This window comes from Atheta coriaria, unplaced genomic scaffold (assembly GCF_025399875.1).
Source record: "Atheta coriaria isolate IRGN ID8LTWV9N9 unplaced genomic scaffold, Caltech_Dcor_3.1 hic_scaffold_9_pilon, whole genome shotgun sequence".
Classification (NCBI taxonomy): Eukaryota; Metazoa; Arthropoda; class Insecta; order Coleoptera; family Staphylinidae; genus Dalotia; species Dalotia coriaria.
Genome location: NW_027045451.1, coordinates 4,538,659 through 4,557,321, shown reverse-complemented (window position 1 = coordinate 4,557,321; position 18,663 = coordinate 4,538,659). Strand labels below are relative to the sequence as shown.

The 18,663-nt window shown below is 36.3% G+C and overlaps 1 protein-coding gene across 1 annotated transcript in view; it reads left to right on the top strand.

Moving 5' to 3' along the window:
• The first annotated feature begins 4,145 nt into the window (after positions 1-4,145).
• LOC135798683 (neurotrimin-like) overlaps positions 4,146-18,663 on the top strand; it is a 132,785-nt gene continuing 118,267 nt past the window's right edge. Inside the window, exon 1 of the mRNA XM_065311590.1 lies at positions 4,146-4,203. The gene's annotated coding sequence lies outside the window, so the exon portion shown is untranslated. The remainder of the gene's footprint in view (positions 4,204-18,663) is intronic.

Here is an 18,663-nt window from a genome sequence, read left to right as displayed (position 1 = left end):
GCCACTTGACGCAAAACATTATTAATTTCGTTGAGTATCAACGTGCGAATTTCCGCGGCAATTCCCGAACGTACCATAAAAGGAAACGAACGACTCGCCGAAGCGGCCGACACTGCCGCCGCCGGCCGCCCTGCGCCTAATAATAACCGACGGAGCGCGTCCGTGACAAGTAAAAACGATAGGCTCTTGCGGAATTAATTAATTAATAGCCACCCGGATATATCACTCGCCGCCGCTGCCGCAGTCCGAATGTGAAGTATAATTGCGTGAAACAGTTGTCATTTAGATTATTCCGGGCAATTTTTGTCTGCTGTCACGAAAATTTGTTATCAGCACAAGTTTTTTTTTCTGTGTGTACTATTATTTCAATTTTCCAAAAAATAATCAAACTTCTTACTTAGTATTATCAAAATAACTAATTAATGATTGGAATACGTCAATTTCTCTGTTTTTCTGCCTAAATTACCCGAAGTATTCGAAAAAAAACCTTTTAGATTTCCTCTGGATAAGAATTAACAGTTGTTGCAGGTTTGCAAGTAGTTTCCCAACTTGGCATTTGTCACAATCGCCGACTTTCTTTTTGTTTCGTTTTTGCATGTCAACACTAACAACCCATATTCATAAACACATTCCAACGCAATTTTTTTGTGTCGTTAAAAGATCGTTATAGTCGAAAGTTCACTGTTCAATTCGGCGGCAAGCAGTATTCAAACGCCCACAAAAATAACGAAAAGAAAGACATGCATGTGGCTTGCAAATAATTATAGAAAAAGTACAGTGCATGACTGCTCATAATTATAGGTAGTTACATGAAACTGTATGTGAAAAACTAAAGTAAAAATAATAAAATGGAATGCAGATTGTAATCGTGTAGCGCTTCAGACTTAAAAGAATAATTAAAAGTGCACTGAGCTCACGCTATTTTAACTTAATTGAACGTGAGAGTTATACGAGTCAGTGAAGTTATTTCTTATGAAATTTAAAATAACATGAGTTTATTACAAATAAATAAAAGGGCTAATTTTAAATTTGAATATTTTTGTGTTTTTAAATAAATAACAATATAAGAATTACGATTATCTAACTGAATATAAAAGAAAGAAAAAAGTGCAAATCAAATTGCATGTAAAAAAAAAGTCGAGACACCAGAAAGAAAATTAATGTGTAAACATATTGAATTTATTCTTTTTAGCATCTACTCTGACAAAAAAAGAAACAAAAAAGTTCGGCAACATCTTTTCGAATGTCTTGTTCTTGCCAATATTAACAAATGTTGAACAAGTTTCTTATCGTACAAAAAACCGCAAAACAATACACGCATTTCTTTTTCTACTTTCATCAACGTTGAAAAATGATAAGTCGAAAAAAAACGCAGGTCCCCAAAAAACTTAATAAGATTTATGACGAATAACGACGCTCGTCCGCTTGTTATCTGAACTTTTCACATTCTTTTGAGACGCTCAAAATATAAAATGATACAAACAAATTTTCACGCAATTTTTCACTCTCTTACTCGTTCACGTGCGATAATTTTTTGCTTCATGTGTGAGCACACGTAATTCGTTTACAATCGATTCGTTTTTCATCGGTTGCTATATTAACAGTGTGCGCCGATTTAATGTTTGCGTTTGGCACGTTTTGTTGCAAGTTAATGTATCCAACAAATTTGCTGAAGCTTTTTCTCCTCTCTCGAATGTAATTTGTGCTTTTTATTGTTTGTATTTTGGGCAAGCTTTTGAATAGCGGCGGTTTTAATTTATTGATTTCTTTCTCGGCTGGGTCTGCGGTCTTGGCCCGCTATGTAAACTTTGCAATATGTTCACAATACGTCTTTACGTACTTTATGCTCTTTGACATTATTATATTATATTGGCGAAGTCCATTCGCGGCGTAGCAATGTGAAGAGACCGTCGGTGGAAACTTTTCACTTTGCACAAACTTCGTCTTCAGTTTGAGTCATCCACAAAGTAACCGAAAGCTTTAGAAGAATAAACAAAAAATAAAAATAACCCAAACAAAAGGAATCAAATTTTAATACCGTCCAAACAATATTCGGTTGTAATTTTTATGAATAAAAGAGTAAAAAACAAAAAGAAAAAATTGATTTTATTGTATAAAATGTAAAATAAAAGTTTTATATATTTTAATCACTCAGTATAAAGGATAATTTAGGTATAGTAATGACTGAATGTTATATTATCTTGGTTCTCTTATTTTCCAACTCAATTCTTGGGTAGCAACGGATTATAGTAATTAGTATTATTTACGTTGATGGCTTAATGAACGAAGGGTGCGTATAACGAAGACACCTCCCTTGTCCCACCTCACTTCCTTCATCTTTCTTGCAAGCAACTTGAGTGGGCTCTCACTCGTCTGCAGGCTGAGCATGCATTTCTCTCCGTTGGCTGCGAAGGTATCGCACGACTCAGGTTATAGCGATATTAGTCAACTTAGTTGGTAGCGAGTTTTCGAGTTGCCAGTTTCTCCAAGTTGTGTCTGCGGGGGTGGCGCACCCGGCGGGTAATGCAACCAAATTGGGTGCGGCAGTTAGCGCCTCACGCCTGCCACCCGCTTCTCATAATAGAATTCTAATGTGTTGCAATATATAATGTATCGAAGCCGCTCCCGGCTGCCCCCCGAACGCTCCGCATAAGAAGCGAAGGTTTGAAGGCTCAGTGCGTAAATTAGGGACAGTTTAGCGACCGGCACCTCACCCATGCTATAACTACACTCGAAAACGAAGGACTCAATTGTGCACAAGTATATAGAAGAGCCTGAGGCTATTCCCAATTTTGTTTTGGTTCAGGACCGTATTGAAAATTAAAATATCTTCAATTATATTACAATATAAGCTAAAAAATCAAATTTTAATTTTTTTAAACGAAAAATAAAATTAATGATAAATAAAAAATTATATAATTAATACTATCCTGTACAAAGGATATATGACGAGAAAACAAGGTGCAAGAAGAAGGGTTACACCTTGCAGCAATGTTGCTATATAAGCGGCACAACGGAGCGATTCATATTTAAGCGTACGACATTAAATTACCCAACCCTTTAATGTGTTCGTTACCACCCGTTACCACATCCAAACCATACAGCGTGTGTGAAAGCTGCGTCGTCATTGGGAGTCAAAGCATAATTTTCAAAATTACGTATACAATAACGCACCAAATTGCGAAAATTGTAGATGAAAATTGAAAGTGCAAATTTCCTTTTACTGCCCGGTAAATTAACCTCTAAAATATTTTATAATAAATATAAATAAAAACGCAATACATTCTTTGTATTAAATAAATTTTTTTATTAAAATAACGCGCATAGAATGAAAAATTCATTTAAACTATTTGCGATGACAAATAGATGTCGCTGTGATGCGTGGCAGGCAAAGCAAAGCCTCGAGCCCGGCGGTTCCACCAATCCTCCATACTGGCCGTGTTTGTGCTGGCTCAAGAAGTGGGGATGTTGTCGGCGGCGGCGGTCGGCGGCGGCGCTGCCGTCAATAACGTTCGTGCCGTGCTCGAGTGCGTACCGTGTAAAGCGTGTGTTCACCAATACGCTCGCCACCGCACCGGGGCTCGAATTTTCGCGACAAGTGCGCGCGAACCTCAGAGCCCGCGTGGGTGGGCGCATCAATCGCATAAATCAGCCGCGGCTACCCTTCCATTTGCACTGCGATAAATCAAATTGATTGTTGCAAATTTTCAATTTACTAGGAAGTAACCATCACAATCTGCGATAAGGCGCATCCGCCCACCGCCGACCCCGCCGCTCAAAGCGACACCCAGTGAAGTTTACATCCATTAAAATCAAAGTTAATCCAAATAGGCAAAGTCGCAAAGGAGAATAAAGGATAATTGACAAAGCGGAGTTTAGTGCGCGGGACGATAAAGGATAATTTGTGCGATAACATAATAGTTATGTGACTTCTGATAAACGCATTGATAAACTTGTGTGTTTCATCAAATTTACCGAGTGAATTAAATTGAATTTTAAAAATATTATCGACTGGATAACATTTTGTGAGGCTAGTATCTTCAAAAAGTGTGATTTGTGCGAAATTACAAATTAAAGTTGAATTGCGTGTCGGATTTGAACTTTTCGGGAATACACATTGCGTTCTGGCTGGACTGGAGCTGCCTAAAAATCGCTGTTAATCTGATTAACTTGTAATCAGCAAATTTTCAACCGACCGGAAAGGTGAGCGCTAAAATGTTTTACGACCTATTGGTACAGTGTGAAGAAAAAAGAGCAAAATTTTCATTGGCATGCTCTAAATCTTTTTTCTTTTTCATTTGTTTTTCATATTTATTACTTTTTTTTTAATCTGCATACAAATAATTTATTACATGTTGCCGGAATTGAAATACAATGTGAAATTGTTGACAAATTAGAAATTGACGATAAATAACGGTGGTTATCCTTGATTATATATGCTTAGTCGATGCAGAGTAGAAAGAATTCATTCTTGGTGTACAAATAAGAAAGAACGCGGCATATCCTAGGAACTATGGAATAATGAGGTTATTGGCCAACCGCCAGTTATATAGGTTTCATGCTCTACTATGCTTTAAATTTTGCATTTATTCTTTCCAAGATTGATGTATTTACCTACTGGCTTGTTTTGTTGATTGTTTAGTAGAGAGTTGAATAACATGTCGCCTGATAAGTTTCCAGGTCATCAAATGTTTGCTTTGTGCAGTTTATTGGTCATTATGTGTCATCTTCCAGTAAAACCTTAAGAAAATTTTCAAATCAGATAAAAATTGAAAATATAAGAGTTAACAAACAATAATTTGAATAAATTGGTATATTTTAATAAATTAATAATCACGATAAAAGATTTTATATCAAAATTATAGATTAAATCACTTTTTTGCATGTTTTATGGATTTAAATAATAAAATAATTGTTATTTTCGTTTGTAATTACGTAATTATCGTAATTGACATTTACTGGATGTAGTAAACAAGGTATAACATGCTATATTAGCAAATACAACACGTAACGACTATCTATTGTTACTATATAGATATATGTAGTTTGGAAGCATGAACAAACGAGAAAAGTTTTCTTTTCAAACCAGGTTGCTTGGAAATATGTTCATATATTGTCTGATGAGAAGCACCAGGATTATTTGTATAAGCAAAGTGGTGTACCGCAAGTGTATTGAAAATTGTTTATTACAAAAACAGCAGGAAATCTAAAACACAAACAAGGTACAAGACAAAACACGAACATTAAATAGAAATTAGTAACTTCGCAATTGTGTTAAACTTATATCAACAACATATGAATATGTGTAAACACGGTGCAAATAATAAATGTTAATATATATGCAAATAATTTACATATTTATTATTCTACCTTAAGGAATAATGAAACAAATGGATATAAAATTTATAAAAAGATTTCTTTACGATGGTTTATTTATCAAAAGGTAGTTAATCCCTGAAAATTCATTTTATTGTAGGTCATCTTAAGCTTGGCGTGTGTTTTTATATATTTTTTATATATTTATTCCTTTCTAATATGACGTGAAGCTGTTTTTATTGTACACGTCTGTTGCTTATTGTCTGCTGTTGAACCGACATTGTATTTGAGAAAACATACCAATCTCACATGTTCGCTGCGTTTGTGAGGCTTATTTTGACAATTTCATTTTGTCACATCAAAAATAAGAAACTAACGAAACAACGCGAAGAAGAAGCGTGAAGCAAAAAGTAAGTCGTCTAAAGTCGACACAAACGGACATGAAAAAATATAAGCTTCAATTGTGTTTTGGCTTAGCTCAACCATATTTCGAATTTTGGTTGGATTCCAATTTTAGAAGAATATTTCTCTAAAAACTATGTTTTTACCATGAAATAAATATTTATAAATAATTTTATAGTCAACAATTAATCAACACCGTTACTTTGTAATTTAGTTTAACTATTATCACAGCAATAGTTCTATTTATTTATCCGCACAGGGAAATATTGATACGAACGCGTAAAAATAAAATGTGTGAAATGTAGAATAATGCAAATATATTTTTCGCACATTTTCAGGCCTAGATTATACTTCGTTAGGTTATGTGTTCCATTGAATTTCCAATGCCCTTGGTATGTTGGCTTCGTATCGCTAGTAAATCGTTGATTCGTCAACCTTGCTAATAACACACTAGTCACGCGACCCCGAGGTAATTTTCCGTTCGATTCTGAAACTTTTCTCCACATTTTTTGCTCTTGTTTTTACATTACCTTATTTTAATCTACGCGTACGTTTCCTCCATGTAATCATATAAACTTTGTTTTGTTATATTTGTGTTGTGGGTTGAATAAATCTTGTGTGTTGCTGGGTCACCGCTACCACAGAAAGATAAACAGTTTAGAAAAAAATAAGGAATAATTACAAGAATAATAAAACGAGATAATTTGGTTATCAAACATTACGTTATGTAATAATATGTGTATGAACAATTTTATTTAGGTTATGTACTTAGGTTAGGTTAAGTTTGGTTATGTGAGCTTAGAGTGCAATTTTGGTCGTGCTTAGGCTTGTAAGTGCCATTGAGCTTCCTGTTGGTGAGTTTCCGGTCTCTAATCTACCAATAGAGGCGTTATTTGCGTGGTCAATATTATTACTATGAACACTAGAGAATTTCTTAGTTATAATACGCATATGTTTATAGTTTTAATTAATTTAAAATTAAAAATTTAAAGAAAAAAAGTTTAAACGTTCACAGGTAATTTAATATTTCATTTGATCATAACACTAACGAGTTCCAACATATTCGTGCCCGCTAGACGGAAGCAAAGAATAATCGTGGCATTGATTTCCGGTGGCGAGCGAGGGCGCGTGCTAAACGCTCAACACTTCACTAATCAAACTAAGTGAGAATTAACGATGGAAACATCACCTACTGTCTGCCCGCCCCACAGCTACTGGTGTAGGGTTGGTGGACTACTGCCAACCTGGCGAGCATTGCTAATATACGAACATTACTTACAATTTCCATTCGAACGCAGCCTGCCTGCCGCGCGTGTGTGCAAAGTATATGATGGTGTATTGCTGGCGGACTACCTACCATTGGCACATATATATCACACTCCTATTACCCCAACGTGCAGATATAGGTGCCAGGCGCCTTCACGTCGACACATACACGCGCCTACGTCGGTTTCGCTGAGTAAAACATGGATGTGACGCGACGTGCGTACGAGTATACGCCGCCCGATGCTTCCGCGTGAGTATTAATCACTCATTTCCGGCTAAACGGAAAACGGGGCGTGAATCTTGCTGGCGTTTGAGTGAGCTACACATACTACGTATTTATTGCCACAATGTCGGTGCTTCTGTTTTCAATAAATATATGTTACGACATCATTACACTGCCGGACAAAATAAAATCAAACAAAATACGAAATTCAAAATCAAACATATTATTAATAATGATTGGACAGTGATTACATAATTTGAATACAAGTTATGCTTAGCCCACAGATCGAAATTTAAACCATTTAACCGTAAATTTTGTTGTTGTTGGGCAAACCTGCAATTCGGGAAGCACAAATTTCCACTTCACACCGTTTCGTCCGGTTGCGTGGCATTCTCGCCCCACTTTCCTTGCTTGAACGTTGAATGTTCCGCGTCGTGAGCGTGAGTGCGCAAATGCTATTGGCAAATTTATGGTGCTGTTTGTGTACGTAGCAGACGAGCGCACTCGGACAAGATGTCTATTTCGCTTGGTCGTACTTTACACTAATTACCTCTAGGGTAATAATGGTTTTGCAGAATACACATATTATTTTAGCTCTAATTAGTTTTATTTTAATAAAATAACCTTAAATGCAAATAAAAACAGACAATCTTTAAATTAGAAAAATAAATAGTATATTAAGTATCAAGTGGATAAACGTGAGTTTTAGTCACGAGCTAGATTGAGAGCAAACGTAGCAAGCGTTTAATCAATCGAGTGTCTAACAACGTTTTGCCACGTGATGTTTACACTATTTTTTCTATTTTTACTTTATTTCCACGTTGGGGTGTATAAATTCCGTGACTAAAGTACTTTAGCCACATCCATGGCAATCCGTATTTGTATCAGTATTACTTTTTGTGTCTCAAAACATGGAAAAACTGGCGTTTTATAGGTAAAAGTAGAAAAAAAAGTTTGCAAAAGTCACTTTTTGTGAGGTACTTAAAAAATTGCCAGTAATATTCATTAAATATGTAGGAAAACTCTCATATTTGCACAAATTATACCAACTTCAAACACACCACCATCTAGGTTCTTTTCATTACATATTCCAACGACCTCCAGCCGAGAGTAGGGCATGAGTATGATGGCGAATGCACAAAAGCGCGCAAATGATAAAACGATGGCATTCGCACAATAGAAGCTCGCAAAGGGTTAAAAGAAGGGGTCGACTGTGGCAATACGTGCGCGAAGCATTGAAACATCGCCCAATGCTCGATGCATGTAACCACCGAAAACGGAAGAGGTGGTCGCAAAAGGGTACAAAGTTCACTTAATTAGTTTTGTCAGTTGCCTCACCCCGCATTGTATCCGCGGCGAATGTGGACGGAATATTAGAATATGTTTGTGAAAGCGCCGGGAAATACACGGATATCAAATACGTTTTCAATACGGTTTTCAACTTTACGGCGTTCATGCTGAAAGAGCAGAGTTGATCAATAATATTTAGTGCTATGTCAATGTTATTTTAATTAATAGCCAATTAAGATTAATGCATAATTTTAGCTACATAATTGATAGACTAAATCGACTAATATTTGAATATTAATATCAGTAATGTCGGTAACATATTTTTAAAATAAACTAGCTTTTGCCCGCGACTTCGTCCTGGTAGTGTTTAATAAATATATAATTTGTTTTCACTTTCTTGTTCTAGCCATAGTATGTGTCAATTCTATCAAAAATATTCGCAATTTTATTTAAAAAAAAAATGAATTATATAAAGAATTACCAATAAAGCACTTCAGCGCCATCTAGGATTCAACTATTTAACTATAACTATGATTGAATCACAATGCCAACTTTTATCCTATAGAAAAGGGCTGTTTTTCGGGTTTTCCCGGCAATTATTCGAATTTTTCTCGCCGTAAAAACAATCCCAAGACTTTAGAGAACATTTAAAAAAAAGAATTGGCCAAATTGGTCGACGCGTTGTTGAGCTATGCGCTTACTAACAAATTTTGCGATTCATTCTTATATTATAGATTAGTCCTATATTCCAGGTACAGGCGAATACAATATTAGCGTAACGTACTGATAATACAGAGAAAGATATGAATTCATCCTTACACCAAATGTCGTAACTCATATTTTCGGTGCTTGTGCAAATCGCGAACTATGAATGCCCGCATACAGATGGAGGTAATGTATGTGTATGGGTTCAATTTAGAAATGATGGTAGAAAGATATACAAGCAGCGTGCAAAGTAATAATTCACCAAACTGATGATTATCGTTTACAAGGGGCGGCACAGGCCGCTCGCACGTACTTTCCTATCTATTGCTCGCTTTCCGGTTTGAGTAACGCCCGAAGATAATTTGGTTGCTGTGGAGTTTTGTAGGTCTTAATATTCGCAAACATGGCGAAACATGACGCATAATTAAAACACAGAGCGGAAAAAATAGTTGTAAACGGAAATAATTCGAATATATTCAAATAGGTTTCTCGCTTCTTCAAATAACCTTTAACTATGATATACTGGTACTATGGGTAAGCAATAGACTTGACCCGACTTCGTGCTTACCATGCTGACGCTTATTACAGATAAGACTATCGTCCTAGGACGAGACGATAAGATTTGTTGACTTTTAATTAAAATTTTAATTGTCGTCGCATTGCGGCGGCACGCACTAATTATCATTTATATAACTATTCATTGCAATCAACATTTACTTGATATAAAATGAAAAAAATTCAAAATTTTTGTTTTTTCAAAAAAAAAATGAACAAATCAACACGTTTCCAATTCTGTTTTCCATTCACATTGCTCGAGCTGTACCCGTTTGGCCAATCCAGATCGACACACAACAAACGGTCCACAAAATGTGAAGGAAAATTGGTAAATCGGAGGAAAATAGCAACATGCACTGAACGCAAGTGTATTTGCTTTTATTCTTACTGTGGTTGTGTCCTATGTGCGCACATTTATCAATCCCCGCAACGAAACAGCATTTTGCGCTGAAAATCTGCGAAACGTTTGGCGAAATTGTCCAGAGAAATCACGCCGGCATTGAATATAAATATGTGAATAATTTAGTAGGCAAAGCAAGCGACCGACAATCCATGAAGCCGCCGAGGACTGGTGACGGAGACGTTCTTGATTAAATGAGAATGCGTGAAACCGCCATGGACGAGGAGTAGATGAAGGACGCTGAGGCTGGGAGAGCAAACTTTGAGCGTTGGTGACTCATGCGTATAGATTGTGTATGCGAGAAGAGCGAAACGCACTGAATGGACCATATTCCCTGGTTGCTACCAAGCGTTCGTCTTCATATTTGTGGTCCAAAGCTTTCGACTAGTCCTTTGAGGTTACAACTTCAATGTGAGGGTTGCATAGACCGCAACCCCGCCAAGAAAAAATTAACGGCGTTTAAAACTTTGCATCAGGAACCTTGAAAAGTGTAATTTTCGAAAATTTGATCAACAGTTTTGCAATTTAGACAATTAACCTTCTGCATGTAGCATGCACACATCGCTTGTACAGCAACGTCAGAAATCCAAGTTTAAACTTGTTAGCAAACATAATACTAATTTTCAGACTATAGTAAAGTATGCTTCAACATTTCAACATACTGGGTGTTATCACTAAAAACCTACCATTAAAAAAAAAACTTTTAAAAACTTTTTTTTTCATTTTTGAGCTAAAATGACATAAATTTCAACAAGTTTTGTAGGTTATGTTTAAGTGACTACACTAAGAAACATTTAGGACATACTGTAGGTGCTTTTATGTTACTCTCTGGCAGTTAGACAACAAAACGTGTATGTAGTAAGTTAATTAGTGCGGAGATTTAATATTTATATATAGGTACATAATGCATACAGCTGAAATGTATGCCAGATGTAGTTGGGGCCTGCTACCAACGACTGCCGCCGGCACCTGCATGAGAATTCGCTGAGATTTTCGCCGAGTTGGCAAAGTACTTTACATAAATTTGCTAAAAACAATGCTAGAACAAAAGTGGTAGTTTTCTTTAGAAAGGAAGTAATAATTTTAACAACTACTTCAAAAATACTTTTGAGATTTCTTCACTCGCTTACATATATAATTTTATTTTCATGAACAACACTTTTCAAGATAAGTTTATTAATTAACTATGCAACCAACTATACAACTTTTTATTTATTTACTGTTAACATAACCAAAGATTGAATACGTTATCCTTTCAAAAACAGATATTTTTTTAAATTTAATTTTCTTGTTCTACTTTTCATATCCCGTGGCTTAATCAACAACTCTCAATATCAGACCTTATTGCTTTACGTTTACGCAGTTTCTCTTCAACGCTTCTAATCAGCAATGTTTATCAGCATGGGCGATTAATATGGAAAAAAGTTCAAAGGCTAATTAAAATTGATTGCTGCTTATATCTTTCTTCGTTGAAATTCTGACGAAAAGGAGGCCAAAGTTTTAATGTTGTTTATTTATTTTTAGCCGAAACTCTTTTGTCAATATTTGTGTTTCTTTCTTTATAAAGGGTTTTAATAGAAGACCGAAGAATAAAAAAAGAATTAAGTCCTTCCAAGTCCTTTTCATTCTCGGGAAAATCTCCAACCGAAATACGTGGGAGTGAAGAGCACGTTTAAGCTTCCACCCGTTGGCAGTAACGATCCTCAAACGGTTTCTTCATTCGTTTTTATATCTTTTCCTGCTTGCAGTGTTGGTGTTGAAACGTCAAGGATCTTGGGTGGAAGAGGACCATTTAAATTTGACTGCGTTAAGTAGCGTATCTTTCCAAACAAAATAAAAGAAATTGAAGAATAAAATAAAGATATAACTGTTATCAATGGTGATTAGGTTGCGGGGAGATTAGAATTAAAATTATCAAAGTTGTCTTAACCTAAAAATAATAAAAATTCAAACAAAATGGTTGATATTTTATGTTAAATAATGTTTCATGTGTACGAAAGCAATGTTAATAGATAAAACTGAACAAAAATTGAAAAACTAAGACGCTGCTAGTAACAGCACTTTACTCTTAATTTCTTTGCGTTTTATTACCTTCATTATTCTTCATTTTTTGCGAGTTTGTGTTCTTTGTCCGCGCACTCGCTACACTTTCCAGCCTGATAGTGCTTTTTGTTGAGTAAAACTTTTCAATTTTTTAAACTTTTCGTACAACTTTAAGAACTTTTTGCAACTTTTTTTTTCCTTGCCATGTTACACACGCTCATTTTATTCACTCCGTAGTTACTCGTCTTCTTGTGTATACTTACCACGAAGAGAGTAAGACTTTAGGTTCTTAATTTTTAATATTTCAATTTTCTTTCGGTTTTTTTTTCTCGCACAAAGCGTAAAAATTCTTCGTTGATTTTAGAGCGTTACTTTGTGTGACGGATACTTTATGAGAACGTGTTACATTAATGATACCTTTATCTTTTCATCTCTCTTATTTTATGAAAATAAATATTCTTTGTGAATTTTGGAATTTTGTTAACTTCCGGCAGGGAAAAAACTGAGTGAGTTAGGTTGTTCATCGTTTTGATGAAGGCGAAAATCCTTTTAAATATTTGTCGCCGTAATAATTGAAGTAATTAGGAAATCCGGCGCAGTTTTTTGCCTGGCAAATTTTGCTTTAGCTTGCTTCCATATCCTTTAAGATTTTTTGCGTTTTGTGTTACAGTAAGGCGGCTATCTCGTTATTAATTATATTAATTAGAAAATGCTCAGCGTCAAACGACTTTTGAGCTCAAAATAGGGCAATCTTTTGCTCTTTTGATGGCAACGACCGGAACTGAAAGCTACTTAATATATTTTAGAAATAATCTATTATCCAACAATATAAATGAAAAAAAAAATTCATTTTTTTTTTGTAGATTGATTATATTATAATGAATATAACCTATGAATTATCAGCTTTTGTTTGCGTGCAGAGATAACACTCGTTGTAAACGTGCTGACCTGTAGTCGTTCATTTCCTCTCCGGACGATTTTTTAGAACGATTTTTCTTCTTTTATGCCATCGCCAAAGCGTGTCTCCGCGCTTGGTTTTCTATTGTCTTTATTGCAAATAGGATTGCGTTCGACGGCAGTCGGCGGTCGGGCGTGCAATTAATGTAATTTATCGTCGTGTACGTGCATTAAAAACAATCGTCGCGTCGATTCCTACACGTCACGTCGAGATATACTAGATGCAAGATAGCAAGCTGAAGAAAAAAACGACACAGCTAAAAGACGAGCGGGATTATCTCGTGATCCTAGACATAAATCAGTTGCAATACGTGTGTGTGCTCTTATTTTTTTCTTTTTCAAAATTTACTACTTTTAGTTTTCGCGCAAAATGCAAAATCTTAAAAGATTTTAAAAAATTCACATCTTCTTGGTGTATTTCCGCGAACAAACATCATTTCCAATCAAGGTTTTCATTAGTTACATTTTGTGTTTGCACGCCACGTGCGAAGACTTCCGGCCGAAGAGGATGGTTTTGATTGAAAGCATAAACTCCTCTTTTGGTAGCAAGCAGTGCACGAAAAGCAACTTTCCGACTTAATTATAGCCGGCGCACCGCATTGGAAGGGCCGTGTGTGTCAGAAATATATCTCTATTAGCGATAGCGGCGTGCTATCGGGCCGCCGATGCGCTGTACCTACCCTTATCCTTCGTCATCCACCATCGGGCGCCGCCATCAAACACATTCACGCCCGCTCGACGTGGAAAGTCCAGAGTGCAATATTGCGCTCTTCACTTTACGTACTTCTCTTCCTTTCCATAAACGTGATGCTCACATGCTGAGCGCACTTCAGAATACGGCAACGGCGCACGCACAGCAACAAGGCATCAAGTTGCGAAAATGATGAACATTTCCATTATCCACACACACACACAAAACGCCAAAAAATCATCTGTAGCGCTATGGAAACAACACACCTTGTTAAGAACTAATAAGTAATTTTAGGTAATGCTTCTTGGCGGTTTTTTCGAAGGGCAAAAAGTCATTAAACAAATATTTTCCATTAATTTTCCGTCCTCTTGTTGAATGAGGAGTGAATGCGAAGCGTGCTCGGGGAGCGTGGGCGTTTGTTCGATCATTAATATAAATAGCCCGGGCGCATATTGTACACATTGTAAACGCTCCCTCTGCGGCTGTGCGCTAATTATTCACGTTAATTAATTAAAAATTGTTTTCTCTGCGCGTTCGGCAAGTTTTTAAAGCTACCAACGCCTCTATACCATCTTAGAAAATTAAAGATGATTATTTTTTTAATTGGAACACATCCAGAAGAATAATACTCATATAATACGAATATAATAAAAACAATTAATTCGCGAATTAACTTCTTAACAGTGAACGAAGGCTGTTAATAGTAAAACCAATTACACGGCTTCGTTTCATCTTATAATGCAAAACAAAGTTTTCCTCTTTCGGAGCGTCTAGAGGCATAAGTACAATGCAATTTGCTCCAGTTTTCTAAAGTGTTCCTAAACTTCAGCTCGTTATCTCGCATGTCGTACTCGCTTCGATGCGATTGTCGGATATCCAACAACCAACACGTCGCGCAGTCACAGACGCACCAACAGCGCCTGGGCGCAACGGTGTGCGACTCGTGTAAATTAAATTATTTACATTTTACACGCAGCTATATACTATTCCCGGGATGCTGCGCCAAACAGCAGAAACACGCAGTTAGCGCCAACTTTGCTTATTCATTTTGGTTCTACGACAGGAGTGCTTCGAGCAGTCTATGAACATACGCACAAAGCATTTAAAATAGACAAAAAAAAAATAAAAAAGTAAAAAAGGATTTTAATTGTGCGCTGAGTTTGCAAAAATGAAAAAAATCATTAATAACGTTGATTTGTATCATTGTAAAATTATGACAATTCCAGCTGGACACATATTACGTCAATCATAACATTTCCAAAGGGATTATAGTGATTTATTTAAATCGTGGTTTTTAAATTTTTGATTAAAAGTATAATTAATTGCTTTAATTTCTAAAAACTTTTTATTATTGAGATTATTGGTTCTTTATGTAATAATTATCACAAAAGTTTTTTGCGAAACCAATAATTTTGTGTTAATTTATTACAATTTTATGTATATTGCCGAGTGCAATGGGTGTAGAGATTGGAGGCGGCAATACTATCAAATTTAAGTGTCGACCGAGGTCAAACATCGATTTTGTCGATGGCTTGCTCGGCGTTCAGTCATGGGTTGCCGCCCGAGCAAGCGCCCTTTTGCATATTCCTTCGTCGAACGGCATTAATAGTTTTGAATATTTATTAGGAATTGGTATGCTCGCCAAATGCGCGCTCGTGCGCGATTTGCTCGTCGCTGAAGCGGCACACGACCAAGAAGCGCCTCCGCCATGTAATATAATCGACTTGATGGTATTTGACCAGCATTTGAATTTGAATATTTTTTATATTACACTAATTATTCCAATAGTGCTGGTTTAATGAACTGTTTCATACACTTCTTTATAAAAATATAAGTATATATTTAAGTAAAAATACAAAAACGTAAAGATAAAATTCTGCGTATAAAAAGAAGAAAATTTGTCGAAATTGCTGGTTGTGGCAAAGAATGTAAGAAATATTAAAGGATAACATGCACATGAGCTGCAAGAGCCGTGTGCGTAGCGTCTCACCGTGAGAGCTACGCACAAAAGAACGCCCCAAACGTAAAACGTGTGTTCGACCGAGCGTGACATTGTCCTTTCGTCTAAAGAATTTGCGGTGCGGCGCGGCGCGGTTGACAGAAATTCAATTTCGCTCATAACCGCGCCGAAACGGGACAACCAACCGCGGCAATTCAGCGACGAGAAGCAAACGCAAGTTTTTTTCTTATTATTTGTCTGCGTTAGGTTGCACGCTGCCACTCCGCTTTGGAAAACCTAATTTATTCATATCACTAATATGCTACAACTACTTTTCGAAAAGTTTTGATGTGTTGCAATTTTTTGTCGCTGGATTTTGCTTCGCAAACAAATAAAGTATTCTCGTCACATCCTGTCGGGAAAATAACGAACCCTCGTCACATCAATATTCCGACCGGGAATTTATTAATATTACGTGCGTTTTAATAAAGTTATTGTTTAGCATACGATTTAACTTAGTGAATACGTGTCACTACAATACGTGTTTTCAACAGCTTCGTTTGCAGGACACAAATATATTGCTGAATAATATATTATTATAATATAGTAATGTAGATGTTTAACAAATAATTCAAACGCATTCTACAGCTCAAATTTTTCTGATAGTTGTTTGTTGATAAAATGCAGTGTATTTAGAATGTTTTGAAGCATCTTTCATGAACCGGATTTTCGAATGCCAATAAATATCGCGAAAACACGTATACCAACGGCGCGCAACAAACAGGCTAAAACTTTTTGATTGATTGCCTAATTATAACGGAACACAACGTGACGTCGAACGCAAGGAATCCTCGCAAACGGGTTGCCTCACAATGCGGGACAAAGAAAAAGAACGAAACGAATTCGGCAAGAAGCAGGAAGCGCTTGTGCGAATTGCCATTCAGCACAGAATCGCAATTCCGACGTCCCAAGGATCGAATCGTTTTCGCGCTTGTTTTCGCTTTGTCTCAGCACTGAGAGGTAACTTTTCTTTTTCGCTTCTGCCCTTTCTTAATTTGCTTTTCATTTAAGGGTACATACAGTTAGGAAACACTACAATAAGTCATAAAAAATTAAATTTTACATAAATTTTATATTATTATATTGGAAATAATAATTTTATGCGCTTAGAATATTCTACAAAAAAATATAAATCGATTATATTACAGGGACCGCCAGCAGACTTAATCCTGTCTTTCAGTAGGCGCGTCAGCCGATCATCATCTTCAATTAAATTTCTCTTTTTCTATCCCGTCTCGCAAAAAGGGTCGGAAACAACTAATACCGCCTGTGCGATGGGGTGGGCACCATCGCGGCTTTTCTATTGATAGCATATTTGCGAGTTTAAAGACCCTCCATACATAGGGCGCTGCCGCCAGAGCTAAGTATACAATAATAATACGAAATGCGATTATGTTGTGCGCGTAAATTGAAAGGGATTGAAACCGATTGAGGCCGAAGAATGAAAAGATTCAATATAATCGTCGCAGAAGAGGAAGCGCCGCGAACAGAGGCAAGAGAAGAGGCAGAAACGTTTTGGTCGATACCTTACAATACGTAAAAGTATTTAACCTCACAATGGGTGCAATAACCTCAAAAAAATATATAATATTTTAATATATTACTACGTATTTAGATACATACTTAGAAAGCCATTAGTTGTGTTTTTATTTCAAATATATTATTCAGACCTTAATCTAAATTTAACCTACGTGAAACTAAAAACCTATAAGTAAAAAACATTCCAAATGGACCATGCTTATATAACTCGGGAAGAAAACTTTGTGGAAGTCAAAAGCGCGCGACTAAAATGACATATTTTCATGTGCGTCGCACTTTGAAATATTGCTTTGAGTTTGTTTCCTCTGCACGCACTCAAATTCTTCGCGTGCTTCAGCATAGTTTGAAGAATACACATGAAGAATGAAGAATAGAAAAGTTGTGGATGTTCGAACATCGATGATGATAGACCTTCGCAGTGCAAAAAGTTCGCACACACTCGCAGTGGGAAAAAACGAGAAATTTGGGACTTTTTTTTCGGCGTCTTCTTTTGTTCGCGGCTTTTATATGACTTTGCGAGACAGATGATAGCACTTAAACTTTTAAAATCACGCAGGACCATGATGAAATGTTGACAAGAAGGATGACAACGTTAAATTCTCCAAAATACCATTAAATGTATTAAAAAATAAAATAAAAACATTTATTTCAACTTAAAATCTTATGTTTAACACTACATGGCATGTTAATTAATTAATAAAAGTTTTACACATACTTGAATCAACAAAGACTAGTGCCTATTAGTAAATTCAATACGATTTCATTATTATTAAACAAATATGTATCTAGAGTCTTAGTCACCGTCGAGTACTACTACGACTGTATGCCACCCGCATTACAACTTTGATATAGGTTATGTTACGCGTGAGTGGAAATAGGAAACATGGCGATAGCATACGGTGAATATAACTATGACTAGGACTATGAGAGTTTGCGATATCCATATTTGTAATCGTCTGTTTGTGCAGCGGCATGGCAGTGCAAATACGTTCACACTCTCGACTGGCTGACGCTTGCTTTGACGTCGGAGGGTGGCATAGCATCCGTTATTAGTTAGTTGTTAGCCGCGAAGCGCTAATGAGTACACGCGTATGCATATGTAATCGTATTCAATAACGACTCGAAATAATCCATCACGAACAATGCTCGAGTTGTATGCGGGTGTTCGCGCAGCGTAGGCGGGTTGGTACAAGCGTTATATATATTCGAGTGAGTTATGAAGATGATATATTATTATATTACATCTGAGTGTGTGCATGCGAGGTGCATATTTATGA